Below are 7,980 nucleotides of genomic sequence, written 5' to 3'. Positions count from 1 at the left end.
TCCTTACTGGCTTGCTTCCCCTGGCTTGCTCAGCCTGCTCTCTTATAGAACTCAAGACTTCCAGCCAAAGGATGGCACCATCCATAAGGGGCCTTACCCCCTTGATCACTAATTGAGAAAATACCCCACAGCTGGATCTCATGGAGGCACTTCCCCAACTGAAGCTCCTTCTCTGTGATAACTTCAGACTGTGTCAAGTTGGCACACAAAACCAGCCAGTACAATTAACCCCTTGTCAACTTGACACACAAACGCATCACTATTAAGCCTCAATTCTTACTTTCTTATTCATCCCCAAGATCTAAAGTCCCACATATTAAAAGTTCAATCCAGCTAAAATGTCCAATATCTTTTAAAATTCAAATTCTCTTAACTGTGGGCTCCACTAAAATACTTTCTTCCTTCAAGAGGGAAAAATATCGGGACGGACAGTCACAATCAAAAGCAAAACCAATGTCTGGGATCCAACTCACGATCTTCTGGGCTTCTCTAATGGCTTGGGTCACTTCTCTAGCTCTGCCCTTTGTAGCAAACATCTTGTCTTCTAGGCTTCAGATGCCTGTACTCCACTGCTGCTGCTGTCCTTGATGGTCATTGCATGGTACCGACATTTCCAAAACACTGCTATCTTCTGCTGTAACTAGGCTTCACCAATATCCTCTCAGACTGTTTTCATGGGGCCAAGCCTCAACTCCTTTACATGACCCCTTCAGTCCTGGGCCATCAATTGCAAACCAAGGCTGCCCCTTCACCAATGACCTTCCATGGCCTCTCAGCTGAGCCTCAGCTGCTCTTTATGACCCCTTCATGCCTTCAAAACCAGTACCACCTGGGTGACTCTTACACATTACCAAGTCCTGCTGCAGCACTAGGTACAACCTTGGCTATCTCTGGAACACAGCCTCTTTGTGCTCTCAGAAAACACTTCCCAGAAGATGTCACCTGGGTGATGCTAGTCTCTTCTTAATCACCGCTAATTTCTTAGCTCCAGTTAACCAGCATCAATAGTCCCAGTAATGCAAAGTTTTCACTTTAGTAGTTCTGGTAGATCTTGTTAATCACAGCTGATTCTTCAGCCCCAGCTAACCAAAACCACAGAATCTTCACAATCAAAACAACATGGCCCTGATAAGTCTTTAATCTTCCCTCTGAAATTTCACAAGCCAGGCCTCCGTCTTCTGCACTGTTCTCAACATGATCTTCCAAGCTCCTACAGAACATCCCACAGAGCTCTTAACAACCAATGGCTCTTCTAGCTCAAACTTCCTCCTCAAAACATGGTCTGGTTTTCACAGGAATACTCCACTCCCAGTACCAATTTGTCTTAGTCAGGATTTCTATTCCTACACAAAACATCATGACCAAGAAGCAAGTTGGGGAGGAAAGGGTTTATTCACCTTACTTCCACATTGCTGTTTATCACTAAAGGAAATCAGGACTGGAACTCAAGCAGGTCAGGAACCAGGAGCTGATGCAGAGGCCATGGAGGGATGTTCCTTACTGGCTTGCTTCCCTGGCTTGCTCAGCCTGCTCTCTTATGGAACCCAAGACTTCCAAACCCAGGGATGGCACCACCTATAAGGGGCCTTACCCCCTTGATCACTAATTGAGAAAATACCCCACAGCTGGATCTCATGGAGGCACTTCCCCAACTGAGGGTCCCTTCTCTGTGATAACTCCAGACTGTGTCAATTTGGCACACAAAACCAGCCAGTACAAATTCCCACTTCATTTGCAAAGCTTGGTTTGGTTGCTGGGATTTTTCATGTGAAAGCACCTTTCCCCTTGTTGTGAACAAACCATTTGAGACTCATAAAGTAAGCTCCATCCACAACAGCACATTAGTCTGCTCTTCCGTACCCTGGAGACAGGAGCATTTCCCCTCCACACTAAACCTCCTGGGGCCGGCTTGATATTAGCAGCACATCTCCGTGTTAGCATTTCTATTGTGGCGAAGGGTAAATTACACCACGAGCCTAATGCGGCCACCAGTCTTAGTGAATTGGGGGAAGGGGTAATTAGAAGACAACATTTCTGTAACAGACCTAGGCGCAGAGATGGAGAAAGTTGATTTAAACCTAGCCATTAAAAGAAATTCGCCAGAAACTCAAGCAAAACAGGAGCTTCCTCTGGACATGACAACATACTCTGGTGCCGGGGTCTGTTCCCTATGGTTGTCAGGTTAGAAAACAGGGGGGCAATGCCTGCCTTGGGCACCCCTCCTTCTCTACCGTGGGACCTGCTTTGCTTAAGGAGAGAGCTCTTGTTTTCTTCCAGTAACAACAACCACACTTTGCTCTCCAATGCACCATCTCGATCTCGCCTTAGATTCCCAGTAACCCCCACCAGGCTTAACTCGGGATCAAAAGTGCCCTTGGCTGGGCTGTCAGGCCCCGGCAGAGAAGGCGCGCGGTGGGGAGGCCGGACCCTGGTGTCTCCACAGTCCCCAGAGGACACGGGCCGCAGAGGCGGGCCTCTCCACGTAAGAAGGCCACGCGCCCCCGAGATCGCGCAACTGCAGGGACTCAGCGGCTCTCCTACTGCCTCCCGCCAGCCCCGGACCCCTGAGATCGCCACAGTTCTCCTCGCGGCCGGGTCCGCGTCGGCGGAGAGCCAGTGTCCACCGCGCTGCCCAGCCTCGCGCGGCCGGGCCCTCTCGCTGCACCGTGACAGCTGGGTGCCCAAAGGGTTAAGGCCGCCGCACGGCGCCGGGTGTCCCCCGCGCGCCGCCCCGCCGCCGCCAGCCGGCCCCAGCGCGCACGCGCCCGCCCGTTACCTGCGGTGGCCTCCGCGCTCCTCCTCCACCTGGCCGCGCTCTCCCGGGGCCGCCCCTCAGCCCGCCCCCTCGGCTCTCCGCCGCGCACCCTGCTGGCTGCTCGGCCGTGGCCCGCGGAGGAGGAGCCTGGGGGCGATTACCATGTATTAGCATACCGGAGTGTGTCACGTGTCCAATCCAGCCAATCGGCACTCTGGAGAGGTGGAGATTGACTTGAACACGCCTTGGTGCTGCTCTGGGACTGAACCGGTGGCCATGGCAACGGAGGGGCGGGCCGAGGAGGGGAGGGGGAAGTTCTGGAGTCTTGCGGTCCCCCGGGAACATCTCTACCTGAACTCCGCACCCGGACCCCGGTGTACTTTTTCTATTCTGCATATGGAGAGCCCCTCAAATTGGCCTAGCCAGGGGAATTCAGATTCCGGAAACGCTCTGAACACTTAAACCACGTGCCTAACACTTTTCTGCAGCTAACTCTCTGGTAGTCGTCGGAAGTACATCTCATAAACTTAATTTGATACTGGGGCAAGTTTATGCTCAGAGAGGCTCGGCCACACACCCAAAGTCACACAACAACCACACACATTGAAAAGTGGAAATGTGAGAACATCAGGCCCAGGGCTCTCCTGCGTTCTTCACAATTCTAAATAGTCGAGGAAAAAACTGAATACAAGCAGTTTAAAGAATCTTCATACATCACCAGTGGAGCACCTTTGTACTGCCCCACAATGACTTTCTGAGGCATAAGCCTGGGATCCCATATTACAGATGAGGCCAAACAGTTATTAGCCTACGGCTAATCACTCGATCTATGGATGCTCAAGCTATCAAGTTTTACATCTAGTCTTAATTGCACTGTTGCCCTGGCCGCTTTAATGACACAGACACTGAACCTGCAAAGCAGGGCAAGGAAATTGTCCATACTTCTACCTCCAGTACTTCAAACATTTAGATTCCAATCCTGGCTTATCTGACTCCAAAGCTATATTCTAACGGCACCTCATTGTTCCAGGCTCATTTAAACTTAGGTTTAGGCATAAGAACACCTTCCCTAATAGAACTGACACTCAAGATTGAAATATATTCCATGACAAGTGGCATGTGTTGAAGTTATAAAACATAAAGTCACCCAGTTGGTAGGGGACTCTAGAATTCTGTCTCTCTGCCTTCATCTCTGTTGATCTGGTAATTCACCTAAAGGGACAAACACTCCCATATGGACTTGTTTAGCCCAGTGGCTCACTGATTTTAATGTATGGATTACTGGATTAGGCCCTATGGTTTAAATGAACTATCTAGACACTTTAAGATCATTTAAAATATATGAACATTTCTTCTCACCAAACTGATTTAAAATCCAATTTCCTTCTAAATTGTGACTTAAGAGCACAGACAGAGAGGCAAACCTACTTGGGTTAACATCTTGCTTGGCCATTCATTCATCAGCTGTGTGAACTACGGCCAGTTCTATAACCTGTTTGTGCCTCAGTTTCTTCACCAATAAGACAGGATAGGAATGTTGGAATCATTAAAGAATTAATGTATAAAAGGCATGAAATACAGGCCTGGCCCAGTGGGTAAGAGCCATTAAAGAATTAATGTGAAAAGACATGTAATACAGGCTGGCCCAGTGGATAAGACTCCAACCTTGCTAGCTGTGGTCATTTCCACATCTGGCCCAGGATCTCCCATGAGATAGACAACCCACGTGTTCAGATCTCTCCTCCCTTCCTGGCAGTGAGACACAGAAGTTGCCCGTCATCCCCTGTGGCACGTTAAATAGCCTGTTGTGCGGGCGGAGGCTTGTTATCTCTGCAAATGACATTCTCTTTTCTCAGGACCATAAATAATTCCTGGGCTCAAAGGACCTGGTCTCTCTTGCACATCTCCTAGCACCAAATTACCAGAGTGGCTCGTTGTCCAAGAGGAGCTTGGCAAGCTGAGAGCAGCCATTAGTCAGGGCCCTTGAAGCAGTTTTATGAGGGCCTTAATGAGGGAGATGAGCTGTCCTCAGGAACTGGTGCCGTCTTTCCTGGCCACAGGAAATGAGCTCTTTGTGCTCAAAGGGTCTCAAAGCCCAGGCACAAGGAGTGTTCAGGAAGTGGGCTAGGGATTGGGCATTGTTGACACAGGCAGCCCCAGGGCTAAACAGCTCTGCTCTGCTCTTCTCCCTAGAAGGTCAAATTACCCATGCTCCTACACAACAGCAATAGCACCACAGGGTGGTATGTGGTTGTAGATGTTAAATCTCTGCCTCCTACTATGTGCAGGAGCTGTTACCCCTAACTCCCTTGCCTCTTATCCCCCAAAGACACCACAGTATAGAATAATGGATAATGGCAGTGTTCCTGGAACTGGATGTGAATCCCACTTCCTCCACATGAGTGTCAATGTGACAGTGGGAAAGTTCCTTAAAGCCTCAACTTCCTTATCTGTAAAATGGGACAGAGAGTGGTCATTGTCCCAGGTTCTTGCTGGGATTAAATGAATGACTAAAAGAGACAGCAAGACACCCTCCAGTAAGCATTGCTAATACATTAGATAACTGGAGAAAGACACTTTAGCCCAGTAAGTGCACATTCTGTATGTATACCCATAGCCTTAAACAGCCGGCCTCAGGCCCTCTCTCCAGCTCATGTTGGCCCCAGTCCTCTCTAAGACAAGTATAAAGGATTCCCAGGAAATGAAGACCCTATGCTAGAGAGCTTCAGTTTGTACCCTGGATGTGCCACACTCCTTGTGCTATGTATGAACCAGAACAAGTTATTTTTTCACATCTTTATTTGTGAGGGGAGGTTAACTCCCCTGGAGCCGTCCTGAGCCCTTGGGGTTTGGCATGAGATGGTGAAGGCCTGTACAGAACAGAGGTTCTACATCCTCCTCTTTAACTTAACCTTCAAGCATGAAAAATAACTAGAGATTATGGAGGACTTATTCTGATCTTCTGTTATAGGCATCATTTTTCTTAATCCTCATGCTGGGCCAAGGGCCCAGGGAGAGACAGTAGCTCATCTAAGATCTCCATGGGTGTCTGTGGCTAACTGAGTCCTGCCAAGATTATCAGATTCCCAAGTTCATGCTTAGAACCAATCGTGTGTGTGTGTGTGTGTGTGTGTGTGTGTGTGTGTAAGAGAGAGGGAGAGAGAGATGGTCCCCTTTCACCCATCTGCCCACTCTCTCCAGTACCCACCAGTGCTCAGCATAGGGAGCACTCCATTTGTATATGTGCATTTACAGAGTGAATGGAATGAGATGAAACTGGCATTCTTATGAATGTCCAAGGAGAAGGATGAGGAAGAGGGAGGAAAGAGAGGGGAAAGATGGATGCACTTGTATTAAGGGATCTACAAAGTCCAGTGACTAAATTCTGAGAGCAGGGAAAGTTTACACATTGCAGATGGGAGCCAAATTATCCTGGGATATTTGGAGTCCCTTAGCCTCCTTGAAAACCACTCATTGCCCAAACATCTGTATGTATGTGATCTAACATCCCTGTGATGCTCACAACTTCACACTGTACTCATTGCAGACTCTTAGCTTTCATTACTCCAGATGCTAAGAATAGCAGGGTTGGCTTACGACTTTAATCCCAGCACTTGGGAGGAAGAGGCAGGTAGATTTCTGAGTTCAAGCCCAGCCTGGTCTACAGAGTGAGTTCCAGGACAGCCAGGGCTACACAGAGAAACCCTGTCTCAAAAAACAAAACAAACAAACAAACAAAAAGAATAGCATCTGATAGCATCTGAAACCTACAGCAGAAATCCTCCCATTTTGCTGTAACAGCCCATTCACACACACACACACACACACACCCGCCCCGGTGTTTAGTGCACACTTTGATTTGTGGTTTTCTTCATTCTGTAGCTCTTAAAATGTCATGTAACCACTTCACAGTAGATCATAGTATTTTGAAAAACACCAATCCATGTTCATGGATTGTGATCTCTTACATTTGGTTCCAGAATAAACTCTTAACTCTCTCTGAGATGAGAACTGGTTTGGGGTTTACATTCTTGTACGGTGATGGAAACTGCTTACCTTGGGCTGTCCCGGGAGGAAGGCTTCTCACCCTCCGACACCCTCTGCCTGCTGAACAGTCATGTGAAAGGGCTCACTCTTTTTGTTGTGGGGGATTCAGCTTGTAGAGTCGGAAAGTCTGCCACGTATCCCAAGACGACTCTTCTTCAGCGCACATTCTGGGAGATGTTGGGGTCCTGCTGGAGCCCTCCAGGGACTCTATTAAAAAGCATCAGAAGGGTGATTTCCACAGGTGCCTTAGCTTCCAACTGTAATGAGATACCAGAGATTGGATGGCTTAAACTAATACAGATGTATTTTCTCACAATCCAGGATCCCCGAATCTGAAATCCTAGTGTCTTACTCTGGATGTCTTACTCAGTGAGACATCTGTCCTGAATCTCTTTTCTAGTTTCCTGTGACTGCCAGCAACTTCTGACATCCCTTAGCCTATGGGTACCTCCATCCAATGTCTGGATCTGTTTTCTCATGGTGTTCTCTCTCTGTATCTGTGTTAAAATCTTCCTCCAGTCACCCTGATACAGTGCAGCCCCATTGTAACTAGATGATAGAAGGAGGTTTCATTCCCAGGCACTGGGCTATAATTTTGTTTTGGGGATGCAGTTCAACTCTCCACGATATGTTTGGGACAAGCTGTACAGAAGATGGGGATGGAGGGAGCGAAGAAAGGAAAGGGATGAAGAGAAAGAGAGGGAGTGGCAAAAGAAAAGTCTGTTCATGGTAGCAGCAGTAAGGGATGTGACTAGCATCCCTCAGGAATAGGACCAATCTTTCCTTCTTGGTCAACTTCATTCTTTCTCCATAAAGGTCTCCATACCATAGACTCTGGAAGCAGATCCGAGCACCCTCAGGAATTTGTTTATTCACTCCACAAATGCCAGTCAAACTCTACTGAGGAAGGTGTGGTCTGGATAGTGGGTATGAGTAGTCTAGGGGGTCTCGTTAAGTCTGAACATGGCTAGGAGCAGAACAAAATATCCCAAACCTCAATCCTGAGCCCCGTTGATGCCTGCTAAGAAGGCTGCCTCTCACTCTGGATTCAAATATCTACTTCTCTGACAATTCTGAGTTATTAAACACTGTCCTGGAAGGCATCGGCCAGTTCCCTAGGCTCCACCAGCTGACCCAGGCTCTGAAGGACCTTGGAGACATGGACAAAGCTGGAAGCA

At 48.2% G+C, this 7,980-nt stretch overlaps 1 protein-coding gene across 1 annotated transcript in view; it reads right to left on the bottom strand.

Annotated features, from left to right (window-relative positions):
* Phc2 (polyhomeotic homolog 2) overlaps positions 1-2,886 on the bottom strand; it is a gene marked incomplete at its 3' end in the record, with an annotated part of 96,599 nt that extends 93,713 nt beyond the window's left edge. The window contains exon 1 of the mRNA XM_031377027.1: positions 2,777-2,886. The remainder of the gene's footprint in view (positions 1-2,776) is intronic.
* Between the last annotated feature and the right edge of the window lie 5,094 nt (positions 2,887-7,980).

The sequence above is a fragment of the Mastomys coucha genome, unplaced genomic scaffold (genome assembly GCF_008632895.1).
Source record: "Mastomys coucha isolate ucsf_1 unplaced genomic scaffold, UCSF_Mcou_1 pScaffold18, whole genome shotgun sequence".
NCBI lineage: Eukaryota > Metazoa > Chordata > Mammalia > Rodentia > Muridae > Mastomys > Mastomys coucha.
The sequence above is the reverse complement of the archived record's forward strand: the minus strand, read 5'-3'. Positions and strand labels throughout refer to the sequence as shown.